The sequence below is a fragment of the Coffea arabica genome, chromosome 8c (assembly GCF_036785885.1).
Source record: "Coffea arabica cultivar ET-39 chromosome 8c, Coffea Arabica ET-39 HiFi, whole genome shotgun sequence".
In the NCBI taxonomy this organism is placed as follows: domain Eukaryota; kingdom Viridiplantae; phylum Streptophyta; class Magnoliopsida; order Gentianales; family Rubiaceae; genus Coffea; species Coffea arabica.
Genome location: NC_092325.1, coordinates 18,577,609 through 18,590,476, shown reverse-complemented (window position 1 = coordinate 18,590,476; position 12,868 = coordinate 18,577,609). Strand labels below are relative to the sequence as shown.

At 36.1% G+C, this 12,868-nt stretch overlaps 1 pseudogene; it reads left to right on the top strand.

Annotated features, from left to right (window-relative positions):
• Window positions 1–3,507: 3,507 nt before the first annotated feature.
• The window catches only part of LOC113735794 (origin of replication complex subunit 2-like), a 48,999-nt pseudogene continuing 39,638 nt past the window's right edge, over window positions 3,508–12,868 (top strand).

Genomic DNA, 12,868 nt, shown 5'->3' with positions numbered 1-12,868 from the left:
TGTGGCGAATTTGCAAAGGTATTCTACCTACAATTTCCAAGTTGAATAGTCATGGAGTCTATCTTGATGTTAATCATCTTTTCTTGTGCTGTCCAATAGCAATTCAAGCCTAGACCCTCAGCTTTCTTACACTAAAGATAGTGTTAGACTCTGCCGATCAAGTTTCATCTTGGTTGCCTGGCCTTCTTCATCTTTTGAAAAAACGGGACATGGAATTGGTAGCCATAATTCTTTGGAATCTATGGCTTAACCGAAATGGTGCCTTATTTGATGGTTCCTATCATGATCCTCTCAATTTGGTCTCTCTCTCTCTCTCTCTCTCTCTCTCTCTCTCTATTAATTTCTTACAAAAATATCATGAAGCAAACACATCTCCAAACATTCCACTATGCTCTTCCACTACTTAACTTCAATGCAAGTTTTCTAAAGGCCAACTTCGATGGTGCAATATTCTATGAAGACGGCTACTCTAGAGTTGGAGTTGTTGTGAGGGTTGAATGGGGCAATTTTGTTGCAGGAATTTCTCACAAAATCTTAGGTATCTTTTCACCTAAAGTAATTGAAGCCTATGTTGCAAAATCTGCAATTTCCTCGTTACTTTAGTTAAAGGTTCCTAAGATTATTTTCGAGGGTAACTCTTTGAAAATCATCAACATGCTTAAACATATGGAATCTGATAATTCAGCCTACAAAGTGCTGTTAGATGATATCTTTGTTAGTTTACAAAATTTTGTCACTTGGGTGGCTAATTGGGTTCCTAGGAATCTAAATGTGGCTGCTCATTTATTAGTTAGGAATGCTAGTTCTATTTCAGATATTTGTAGTTGGAGATTTTCTCCACCATCTTTCTTTCTTCTGCAATTACTGCGGATCTGTCTTCACCTTAATAAAATTTTCCAGTTTTTCTATAAAAAAAAAAGGTTAGCAGAAAGAGAGAAACCTAAAAGATTTGGAATTTATAAAATGATGTTTAGGTATTAAAATCTAAATTGGCAATATTATATGTATTAGTTCAACATTTATTATTTAACTCGGTTAGGTGTTATGTTAATGTGTAAAAAAGTAGTCATAGGTATATAAGCCCACAATTTTAAGTGCTTTAACTAAATAGATTGGTTTTTCACATTTAGGTCAATGCAATAAGTGATTTACCAAGTTACCTTTTAAATACGGAGCATGTGATAGATCTGTGGCTCATTTTGGCCATAATTGGTCTAAAAAGGTGCCAGAGGATTAAAAAAAGCACATTTTACATGTTGGGAATTAAAACTACTTGTTTTCATTTTGAGGGACTGAATTTTTACATTAGTGATATGTGAGAAACAATTGATACAATTTTTCCATATGAAAATTGATCTACATAAACCATAATTTTGACCATTTCTTCTCTTGAAATATTGTTGCTGTTTCTTAAAAAAAAAAAAAAAGCTTTCAATTTCACAGCTCACCAGGTTCAATGGATCCCCTACTTGAATACAATAAAAAAATTTTCAAAATGCATTGAATTGTATTATCTATTAGGCTTATTTGGATTATATTATCTTGGTTAATTTGTATTGTGTGTTGATCCATAAATGAGGGTAATAACTGAGCACAGTTCGTTTGACTTGGTAAAATTATACATTATAGATGCGCACAGTACAGTTTTCCTAATATTGGTTTTTTATTTGAAGGACCTAATATTGGTTAAAATGCACTGAACTGTCTCATCTGTTAGGCTTATTTGGACTATATGATCTTGGTTAATTTGTACTGTACGTTGATCCACAAATGAGGGTAATAACTTAGCTCAGTTCGTTTAACTTAGTAAAGTTATGCACCACGAACACGCACGGTAAAGTTTTCCTAATATTAATTGGTCTAAATGGACAATTCGAATTACTATGGGTTGGCATCTAACTGTGTCCTGGCCAATCAAAGTACCGTTGAAAGCAATTCCGTGTTAATTAAACTTAGGGTTAAATACCAAAAACCCCCCTGTTGTTTGACTAATGTTCACTTTACCTCCCTATGGTTTGGAAACCTGTAATTTAACTCCCTGTCATTTCAACTAAAGTGAAAGTCTAACAGAAAACATCTACAATAATGGTATTTCTTTCAGACTTTCACTTTAGGTGAAACGATAGGGAGTTAAATTGTAAATTTCCAAACCATAGGGAGGTAAAGTGTACATTTTCCAAACCACAGGGGGAGTTTTTGGTATTTTACCCATTCTCAAATGCACGAAACTTTTTCCAAGGGTTTGACTTATAGAGGGGTAATTTTGACATTTTCCTTTTAGACGTTAGTTTAGATGTTTTCCGTTAGACTTTTACTTTAGTTGAAACGACGGGGAGTCAAATTGTAGGTTTCCAAACCATAGGGACGTAAAGTGAACATTAGTCAAACCACAGGAGGGTTTTCTGGTATTTAACCCTTAAACTTAAGTGTACAAAAGTAATGAGATGTATTGAAAGTTTTGTATTTGTTAACAATAATCAACTGTTAATCCAAAAAAAGAGATATATATGTTATGTAAAATTCTAGTTTTGAGATGAGTTGTTATGTATCTATTTTCATAATATAATATTTTGGGATAATTTCACATACCTCTCCTGAGATTTTTAACAATTGCAGAAGATTCCCTTCAAGTTCTAAAAATTACACCTACATCCCCTATTTTCATTGTTTAAGTAACATTCTAGGCCCAAAAGACTAGACTTTTCTCAAAAATCCTATAATACCCTTGGGTTATAATTCACAATAAAATAAAAAAGGAAAAAATGGTTCACTGTCTTTATTTCATTCATCCGTATTTGTTATCACCATTGCCTAATCATCAACATCTAAATTACTACTAAGTAAATACTTACCTTTGTTCTAATGTCCCTTTTTGTCTAAAAATTTTTCGTGTAGATTATTATTATTTTTTGTTAAAATATTATTTTTATTGATTCCAAGGCAACGTGCGGCAGATACAATAGAAAATAAACTGACTGAGCCCTAACGCCGCATCAGATACTCAAAAGTTTACCTACAAGCTCATATTAATTTCAAATTTTGCTTAATACGAAGCAATATTTATCAATATCCCTAAATTTCAAACCATGGCTGCCACTTTTCAAATACAAAATAGTCTAATCCATGACTACTAATGTCCATATCCAATATACTTCATCCGCACAAAGTTCAAAACCAATCAAATTCTCTCTATAAGATTGACATCACTAATAATTGCAAATAAAAAATAGAAACAAAATGCAGTTATAAATATATTAGGAACACTTTTTTTTCATAACAACCACAACAGTATAATATTTATTTAGTCCCTATTTCACTTCCTATCCTTAATTTTTTAAATTTTTTATCATGACCATTGTCTTCATCTCTATCTGGTTTGATAATGAAATCGTTACTCGTCATTTAACAATTTCAATTTGCTAATGCCTATCAAAAATTGGAAACAATGTGGGCACAAAGAAACTATTTAATAATAATGAAAAAGAGAGAATTAGCACTACAACAAAAATGGTCTTTTCTGACATGTCTATAAGGATACTTGCTGGTTTGTATCATTATAGCACTTCTATCATGACACTTGTTATCAACTCAATAATATGTACTCTAATTTTTTTATTTTATCTGATATAAAAATAATAATGTACCTTTAGACTCCCTATCACGACACTTGAGAAAATGTGAGATACACAAAAAAAAAATTAAAACACAAAATGACGTCGTTTGATTTTGGCGGAAGATTCCTTTGCCAAAACACTTAGTGAAATCTCAAAACTTCATTTTGCCTGCCAGTGAAATTTTGTTTCTTCTTATCTCTCTCACAAACTCTCTCTCTCGGCAAACTATCTCTCAAAACTCTTGGCCAAAATTTTGCTTTCCCCTCAGAGTTTTTCTATTCAATCTCTCCGCAATCAAACAACCCTTGCTTTCCCATTGAAGGTATGTAATTGCATGATAATTTTTTGCTCTAAATTGATTTCTCTCGATTGTCTACTTGAATCTGGTATAATGTTTTTGGCTGAATCTGATATAATTTTTTTATAAGATCTACCAATTTTTGCCCTCCGCCTCTCTCGGCCACTGTCCTCTCCTATCCTCTCCTCTGCTCCCTACTTCCGCCATCCCGTCGCCCCTACTTCTTCCATCTCATAGGTTTAGGTTCGTCAAAACTAGAACAACATGACATCAAAGAGGACAAGTTCGGATTCTCCAGAAATTATTTCTTGGCAAAAGATTTAGCCAATTCCGGTAAGAAATCCAGCCACAACCTCGCAGATGTCCATGTCGTCGATGAACAGGTTATACTCTGCAATTTTGCTATTTGTAAATTTTTGGTTGGTGGTTTCCTGCAAAAAGAGTTACCTTTTTGGGCCTTTTCCTTACTAAATAATGCAGGAGCTAAGGGAAGCCCCGGCTAATATTGAGCAAAAACATGAGAAAGAAATTGATGAATTAAGCAAAAGTTACAAGAGCTTGTATTAAGAGTGGGTTTGTGAGTTAAGGTACGGAGGGATATAAATATATATGTAGTGTTTTTTAATTATTTTTGTGAATGTATTGATTTAGACTGTCATTGTAGAAATGTTGGGTACTAATTATAGATTATGCTGCATAATTAACAGGTGTAGATTTGGGCTTTTGATGTATGGGTTTGGGTTAAAAAGAACATTGGTTGAAGATTTTGCTTCGACTGCATTGGCTGAGTATTCTGTTGTTGTAATCAATGGTTATCTTTAGTCCATAAATCTCAGGCAGGTACATCAACTTCACCACCCTTATATGCTTTGTGATACCCCAACTTTTAGGATTATCTTTTGTTTAGTCTCAAAGAGGATATTACGATTTCTTTAGTTGATTTTTATTTTAAAACATTATTTTGTTTCAAAAGAAAATACTAAAGTTATTTCTTTGGGTTGGATTTAAAACCTTGTTTGTTTTAACAGACTAGAAACCCTAAAAGTCTAATAAAAACCCTAGTTTCACTTGTGACTGGCCGTTTCCTCAAATTTTTCATATTTCAAGTGAAACCCTAAATTCAATTTATGGAATTGTAAAACCTCTCATGTTTTTCTTAAAAATACCCTTGTATTTGGAAATTACTAATTTAAAATAGCCTTACTACTCAATCACCCCATGATAGGTGCAAATGAACCTAGGAGGTAGGGTTTCACTTTTCGTTTCCAAGTTAAGAGCAAATTAGGGTTTTCGCGTTTTTCCGTAGTATAATTATTCGATACGGAGTGAGAATCAAATTTGGTAGGAAAAAGTGACATTTGGATGAGGAAATATCATATGACTAGAAGTGATAATAATAAGTTAGTGATTATAAGCTAAAAACCCTAGTATACGCGATTTAAGAGAAAACGCGTCACACCGACGGGTATCGATCACTACTGATTGAACCCACCACTTGACCACCACTTTCTTACTACCACATATCCTTGATATTTTTGCAAAATATCCCCCCCTCATCCTCAGCCATGTGACTGAAATATGTGGCCCAAAATGCAAGGAAAAGAAAGAGAAATTTGGATGGCTTTGGTGGTGACAAGTGTCACTCACCTATGGTTTCTTGCCAAACCTTTTGTCTTGTCTTCTTATATTCCATTTCAGCTCATTTTCCTTCATTTCCTTTTGTTTGGTCGAGCTCAAGAGAGAGAGCAAGAGTTTCATCATTTCATCTTGATTTGCATCATCCAAGTGAGGAAACAAAAATTCTAAACCAATTAAGTTGTTATCTAACTCAAGTGCTACCTACCAGTGTAATTTTCTTGAGGAACAAAGACCTTGAACCCTTGTTTCTAGTTGCCTTGGAAAGGTATACATGCTAGAACCTTGATTCTCTGATTAAATTCATGATTTGTTGCTAAATATGTCACATATGGTTGAATTATTGATGTATGTGGTGAAATAGAGGCTTGGATCATGATTTTCCATTTTATTGGAATTTTTACAGCTTTCCTATGATTCTTCTAGTGCTTAAAATTTGGGGCTTTGATGTTTAAAGTTTAATATGGGAAGTTAAGATGGTGAAGCAAGCCAAAAATAAAGAAATTAGCATTTGATTTCAAGAATTTCCAGATTTCAGGAATTTGAAAATTCAGTTCTGCCCGGCCCCGTTACTCATAGTTAGAGGGTGAATTAGACTTAGGTTAAAACATGAAAATTGTATAGAATGGTGGTTTATAGGTTCCTACAAAATTTTAGCTAAATCGGAGTAACGTAGCCTGTGAAAGGACCAAAATACCCTCACTATTTTAGGATGTTTCCAGTGTTCCGTTTTAGTCAGTTCATCCAGTTTATCATGTTTATTCACAAGGATCCATACTGATTTAGCCATTTTCCAAAACATGAAAGTTTTCTTACTCTGTCTTAGCTTTTCAAATCATCCAAGAACGCCTTAAACGGACCTTGGGAGCCTGAGATATGACCATTCTAGTGCAGTGTGGATAATTAGCCGTATAGTTGGAAGTTGGCTCTGTAATTTGGGAATTTGACCAGGTTACACCGGAAATTTGACTAAGTAACCTTCATGAAAGTTGTAGGACTTTGTCTTAGCTTCGAAACGATATAATTTTTACACCAATCCGATAAGCTTAGTATCGGTTGTGTTATTTCCGCAAAAACCCGTCAAATCTGTCTTTTACTAAAGCTTATTTCCGCACTTGTTATTAACTTGAATTTTTGTCCTTGTATTGTCTTGAGCCTATGGAATGGCTATTGAAATGAATTTGTGTTGTGTGTAAACTTGGGTTTGATTGAGGGAAATAATGAAGCCATAAATGGCTGGAAAATAGGAAAAATACAAAGGGCATGCTGCCCAAATTTACGCTCGAGGACTAGAGGAATACACTTGCAACTTGAGTAAGGGTTAAGAATGAATATCACTTGAACCCTCTAGGACTTTTGTAACTTTGGTTATCGATGGTTATATGTTAGAATCTAGCCGAACTTGTACCCTTAGGAAAAGCGGTAATAACCACTATAAACCCATTTTCCTTGCACTTTCGACTCAAAAGTTATTTCCAAGTATACATGTTACAAAAATTTTCAGTTTGAAAAGCGAGCAACCATTTTGTGACTATTCTTCAAGTGAATTTCAATTTCTTGATTCTTATTGAATGAAACGTCTAAGTTTCGAATCTTAGTCATATTTCAAAATTCTCAAACTGAGTTTTATCGCAGATTTGGACTCTGAACCCGGAGTATAACCTGAAAGTGACCAGTAACGACACTATATCTTTTGGTGAGTGCTTTCAAATATCGAATTGCACTTAATACTTGTATTTGATACGTGACCAATGTGATTACATGTTATATACGTGAAATATTAGGGCAAGAGTGTACTTTATCGCACTTGCCCTAATCAAATTTGCTATTGTTCCATGATTTCACTTGAAATGCTATACTTGCATACAAATTTCATCTTGTCTGGAATTCCAGAAACCCGGTGGCTAGTTAATCGAGTCGAGCCGGCAAGGGCCTGGTCGATTAGATAACAAACCCTGGGTAACTAGTAATGTCGAGTGGAGTGTATCTCATCGGCAAAACGGTATACTCGAGTATTACCACTTTCATTCATGTTTGGCGTTCGGGCCCGGTAAGGGGGTTGATCGGTGAACGGAGATTGGCGTTAAGTGGTGCTCTACTAGATTGGTTACTTACTTGAAGGTTGACGGAGTGTCAACTATTACCTGATCAAGCCCTGATAATGCGATGGGAAATTGGCTCTTGAGAGCCATCCGTATCCTTATACTTTGGAGTGATTACTATTTATTGAATTATCGTTTCTTCTGAAAACTTTTGCACTCGCTCACTTTGAAATTTGCTACTTGAAGTATTATTGTTCACTCTTATGAACTTTTGATGCCATTAACTTGCTACGTTGATATTCGTACTTTTAAAATGGTTAATTTGTTATTTGGAACCTCACTGGGCTTTTAGCTCATTCCATGCCATTTGTTTTCCTTACAGGGGGTACGAGCGAGGCATGAGACATGTACAGACTAGCGTAGTCTAGTTGTTTTGAGTTTTGCTTTTGTACTCACGCTAATACCCGACTAAGGTTGATTGTACTCGTGTAGACACCAAATTTTTTTATTTTAAACTTTATGGGTTTAATTAATTTAATTTTAGCTTTATTTTTTTATTTTTATTTTATTATTTATTTTGTCATCGGGTCTCTTATTTTTGTTTGATTTAAGGTTAAAAGCATTTTTCTTTACATACTAAATTTCAGCAAAAAAAAAAAAGGAAAAAAAAAACAACAATCAAAATTAAATTTTTAGGGGCATTTCATTTGTTTGAATTTTTTATTTTTTGACTTTTACTGCTTTATTTGTTAGAGGAAAAAAAAAGAGAAAAATGAATGGTGGAAATGAAAAGGAAAAAAGGAAAAAAGATAGTTTCCACGGTTGCTTGCATTTTGTCTATTAAAAGCCATAATCAATGGCTAACAATAAGGGGAGGGCTGAGGTTTTTTTTAGAGTCATTGAGATGAGGTTTAAGGGGTTTGGATGGGATATAAAAGGAAAAGGCTAAGGGTTCAACGTAGAGGTTGGCGGCTGAGAGGAGAAATATAGTATGAGAAAGAGAGAGAACCGAGAGGAACCAAGCAAGGGGCAAAAGGATAACAGCGAAAGGGGAGAAGCAAGGTAATCTGGTGCCGGAGTGAAGAGTGAAAGGGAAGGAAAAAACTAGGAAGGCCGTGAGCTTGAGAGAGAAAAGGGAGGAAGCTAGGGCAAGGGGGGTCGGCTGTGAAAGCAGGAGGCGGCTAGGGTTTGGTTGGGCAGAAAGGTTTCGAGAGGAAAAAGGGTAACAACGGAGAGATTAGAGAGGCTTGGCGGTTGGAAAACTAAGGAAGAAACCCAGGAACCAGGGAGGAGTAGGAGTCTCGGCAGTGAGGGTTTCAGGAAGAACAGCGGATGAAGAGAAAGGAAAAATCAACAAAAGTCAAAGGGAAGAGAAAGGAAACGAGAGCAGGATCTGGGGTGAGTGAGGGAGAAAACAGCAAAGAAAACGAGAGAAGAAGGGAACAAACCAGAGGAGAGGAAGAGCTTTAGGTGAAGGAAACGAGAGAGGAATCTGATATCATCTGAGACTGTTGTAGCTTACCGGATTCAACCACTGTTGTTGCTGCCGAATCTTCACCAGAAATAGCACGGTAAGCTTCTCCTTTTACCTTTTACCTTTTTTCTTATAGATAGCTTCCAAATCATGGATTTTGTTCGGGTTTTGATGGCTGGTGTTGATGATTCTCTTATGAGTGTGGTTTTGTGTTGTATGCTAAGATCTTTGGGACTCAAAGTTTTGGCTGCAATCAGATTGAAACTTTCGGCCCGTTGCAATCTTTTGTAGTTTCTTTCCCTTCGGTTGCTGAGATAACATTTTGTATGATATTTGATTGAAAGGTTATAGTTTTCTCCAATTTGGTGAATGAAAGGCTATATCTTGGGTCTTTATTTGCATAACTTGAGCCTATTAAGATCCTTAGAGCCGTATTGAGGGGTTGTTGCAGCAGTGTGGAATTTCTTTTGGGTTGCTGGAGTTGAAGTGTTTTGACGTTCTTGCTTGTTGTTTGAATGTGATTTCATGAACATTTTTGCTATCAAAGCTGTTGTTTTCATGTAGGAAATTAAAAGGATGAATGGCTGTAATACAGTGAATCCATTGTAGAAATAGATTGTCTGCATTAAAAGGAAAAAACTTCAGTTGCCTTAAATGAAGTCTCGGCTGAGTTTATGTTCATGTCCAGATGATCAATTGCTGTCTTTTCTCTATTTTTGGGTCAGTTACTGCATCAATTAATGGATTAAGGTTTGATTTGCTTCATGGGAATACGTTTCAGCCGAGTAAAAGTGGCATGAACATATGTTGTGGTTGATTTTCCTTGCTGCATTTTGTTGTTCTCTGTTGGGATGGTTAGGGGATAGGCAGTCATGCTTAAGCTATGTTAAGATTTATGTTTGAAGATGTGTGTGCGTTTGAGTCATGAATGATGAATTTTGTGCGATGTTCTCGGCATTCCATCCATGCGAGTATCAAGCTGTAAAAAAAATTGCAGCAGGGCAAAGGTTGCCGCACCTACTTTGTAGTTTTCCTTGTCCGTAACCATGCACTAGGCTTTAGCCTCTTCTAATCTGTTAGTTAGTCTTGTGTAGAAAGGGGGGAGTGGAAGTATGGTGTTGTGTTTGCATGTTTGGATCTAAAAAAAAACACTTGAATCATGTTTGAATGCTAGCTGGAAAAATAGACAATCAGGTTACCGAACCATCTTTGCATGAATGTTTTTTCCAGAATTGTGCATGATATCTTTCTAAGTTTCTTGCTTGTTTGAATCATGGTGGTGGTATAGTTTGTGGCTTGGTCTAAAGTTGTGATGTTGGGTTGAAAAATATCGGATCAAAGCTGTGAATTTTGAATCAAAAATCTAAGTTTTGAAAACAAAGTGCAGCAGTTTTTCATTTTTGGTTGTTGAAGTTTAAAAATCAGTTGCATAAGCTTCTTGTCTTCGTTCATTGCATGAAACTTGCATGATAGTCTTCCAAGAGTCCCATTGTTTAATTGGAAATGGATTAAAGTCTTGTATGTATCTTGTTTGCCGAAGGTTTCATGGGATTGTAAAAGCTCTTGAATGAAAATTGCAGCAAGCTTGGAAGCAAAAGGCAGCAGGCTTCATTTTTAGTTGCAGAAATTTAAGCCTTTACGTAGTTGCATGGAACTTGCATGCAAATGGCTTTCAAAAATTGCACCTTGACCCCTAGTTTGCTAAGCAATGCTACAAAGGCCCAACTATGTTCTATTTTCTTGCGATTAGGTCCTAGAATAATTGTAATTTGAACCACTACGTGATTATTTCTTTGCTTATGGGCCTTTGAAGTTTTCCAAAATGTTTAAATTGGGTTTGAGTGATTGGTTAAGTATTTTGCAATTGGGTCCTTAGTAGAGTTTCTATTTTAGAAATTTGCTCAATAATTATTTTCTCGGAAATTATGCATTATTTGATTTCATTTAAGTTGCAATTGGGAGGGATTTGGTGAATTTGTTTATACTTTACTATTTAATTGGTGCCTTGACCCTTTTATTGTTTTGAAACTAATATTTCCTTCATTCCATTACCATTGCAAGGGAGGTAACCTCTATTTCCTTGGTTTATTTCTCCTACGTGCTCCTATGTGTTTTGTGTGAATATACATGCTTTAATTCGCTTTTCATTTTATGTTTAATTGCCTATCTCGCTTTCTTTTTATTTCGCCTTCTTTAATTGGCAATTCATTTGAGGGCATTTGAACCCCAATTTGTAATAGCTAGGGTTTTGGCACCTCTCTTGAAGACATGTCTTAGCTAGCCAATGTAATAGTTAGGATTTACTTCTCTAAGTCTTCCCCCTTAGATTGTAGTAGGCATCCCCTTATGTAATAGATAGGGCTTATGTGCTATGTGCTTGTGTGTGCCTATGTGTTTATCGCTTTCCTAGGCCTTTGCATCTAGATATGCATGCTTACGTGTTATGTGAATTACGTGCTTACATGCTTACTTGCTTTAACTGTGCCTACTTACTTGTATATATATGGTGAATGCAAATGCACGTTACCGTGACTAGTCCAATGCTAGTCATGGTTTTTGTGACAGCCCCACCTCTCCCTAGGGCAAACCCTAGGATATCAGCGGACTGCCTGCCCAACTCTCGCCAGGACTCAGCCGTTCAAAGTACTAATATCATCAATGAAACGAATGTAACATTTGACAATGCAGGGGATTGAAACACTAACTCAAACATAATCACTAATCCAACAATTCAGCTTAGTACATATATCATCACATGCCAACTTACCACGCTTCACTCAAAATTACATAATAGAAATCACCCTTAAGAATTTAAGCTTACAAGTTTGCTTAAACGAAAGTTACAACCTCAAAACGCAAGAACGGCAAAATAAAGCTAAGAAATCCCTCGATCAAATCCCTTCCTGATCTGTTAAGGAAAACAAAGGGAATGGGGTGAGCTAAAGCCCAGTGAGATTCCAGGTAAACAAGTAAACACATAGCCACATAAAATCACAAAATAGCCAACTAAACACCGTACAGTAAAATAACAGTTTAATCACAGTTCAATTCAAGGATACGGGTGGCTTTCAAAAGCTAAAGGTCCACTTGAGCTTGATCATAATTGCCTCCTGTTGACACTCCGTCAACACTTGTAACAGTATATAGGTCCGTAGAACACCACTTTCACCCGTCTCCGTCCACCAAACAACCCTCCCACCGGGCCCGCACTCCATAAACAATAGTTTGGTAATACTCGAGTATACCAGGAATCCGAGTTTCCAATGCTCAAGGATTCCAATGAAACAGTATCAAGCCGAGGATTTTATCACTGGTGGTGCTGGACAACACAACAAGCAAGCACAATGGCTATGCTTCACCAGGGACCTCCAAGCAAGATTCAATTTCCAGTGAACAGTAAACAGTCCTCAAGGTTTATCGGCCTTCTCGACCAAGCCCTTGCTGGCTCGATACAACCGACTCACCTATGAGGTTGGGTACCCAAACAGTAACAGTAGTTGGTGGAATGTCATCCACGCAACTTAAGCACAGTCATGTATAGCAATATCTCATTTCATGTTAATTCATTCAGTAAGTAGAGCCTCAGTGAAAAGAAAAAAAACAAGGAAGGTCGAGTGCGATAAAGTACACACTCGCCTCAATTTTAATTAAAATAGTGTTTGGCTCAACCAATAACAATTCAATACTTTCAAGTACACAAATATTTCACATAACAAGCAGCAGGTAGTGGAACACTCACCTGTCAAGCAAAAGTAATAATCGACGTCAAATGTCTCAGTTACGATCACCGTCGTTGCCCAAACCT